This window comes from Acomys russatus, chromosome 24, assembly GCF_903995435.1.
Source record: "Acomys russatus chromosome 24, mAcoRus1.1, whole genome shotgun sequence".
Lineage (NCBI taxonomy): Eukaryota > Metazoa > Chordata > Mammalia > Rodentia > Muridae > Acomys > Acomys russatus.
The window spans coordinates 758,739-760,248 of NC_067160.1; the positions used below are offsets into that span (position 1 = coordinate 758,739).

The 1,510-nt window shown below is 35.8% G+C and overlaps 1 pseudogene; it reads left to right on the forward strand.

Moving 5' to 3' along the window:
* The first annotated feature begins 257 nt into the window (after positions 1–257).
* Positions 258–1,192, forward strand: LOC127207384 (olfactory receptor 5W2-like; annotated as a pseudogene).
* The last annotated feature ends 318 nt before the right edge of the window (positions 1,193–1,510 follow it).

Consider the following 1,510-nt stretch of genomic DNA (forward strand, 5'->3'; position numbering starts at 1 on the left):
AGCCTGGTGTACAAAGTGATTCCAGGGCATTCAACATTACACAGAGATACCCTATCTTGAAAAACAAATATATATATATATATATATATATATATATATATATATATATATATATATATATATATATATATATATATATCTGTGTGTGTGTGTATGTCTAAGAGAGAGAGAGAGACAGACAGACAGACAGACAGACAGAAACAGTTTCAATGATTGTTGCTGTTGCTTTCTGAAACCATATGGGCAAAGAACAAAGAAGGATGGATGAAGGAAACTGCTCTTCAGTTACTGAATTTATTCTACTGGGAATTACTAGAAACCCTAGCATAAAAATGGTTCTACTCATTGTATTTCTTCTCATCTATATCATTATTCTTGTCGCCAATCTTGGAATGATCATTTGATCAGAATGGATCCCCAGTTTCACACACCAATGTACTTCTTCCTCAGCCACCTCTCTTTCTCTGACCTCTGCTATTCCACTGCAGTTGGACCAAAGATGCTGGTAGACCTCATGGCCAAACAAAAATCTATGTCTTTTTTTGGCTGTGCCTTGTAGTTTTTCTTCACCTGTATCTTTGTAGATGCTGAATGCATGCTGCTTGCAGTGATGGCCTTTGGTAGGTACAAGGCCATCAGCAATCCCCTGATGTATGCTGCAGACTTGTCTAGCACATTTTGCTACCAACTCCTGGCCGGAGTTTATCTAGTAGGAATGACAGATACTATAATACATACCGTAATGACCTTTGGATTACATTTCTATGGATCTAATGAGATTAATCATTTTTTCTGAGATATCCCTCCTATCCTGATACTATCTTGCTCAGATACACAGATCAATGAGTTTGTCACATTTATTGGTTTTGGTTTCATTGAACTGAGCACCATCTCAGAAGTCCTTGTCTCTTACTGTTACATCATCTCATCAGTCTTAAAAATGCGCTCCACTGAGGGGAGGTTCAAAGCTTTCTCCACCTGTGCCTCTCACTTGCCTGCAGTTGCCATTTTCCAGGGAACATTGTTCTTCATGTATTTCTGGCCTGCTGCTGCTTACTCTCTAGATCAAGACAAAATGGCCTCACTTTTTTACACTCTGGCGATCCCCATGCTCAGTCCTCTGATTTACAGCCTGAGGAACAAAGATGTAAAAGAGGCCTTCTAGAAACTTAGAAATAAAATAATCTTTTAATTGAATGTGCAGACTGTAAAACATATGAATTTAAGATGCAACCACTTGCTTTATTTCAACAACATATCAAGCCATAAAAATAGTTCAATCCTAAATTGCTTAACGAATACATTCTTAAGTCAGAACATACCTATGGTTTGTGATTCCTAATGCTTTTATTATTAATATTTATTATTATATTGTTGTTGTTGTTATAACTTCAGGGTTCATGACATTCTATTTTGGAAGAAATTCCATAAGTTTAAATAATTCTAAAAAATTGTTTTTTATCACTGAATATATTTTACTTGACTCTCTCAAAGAGTCAGCTAATTCATA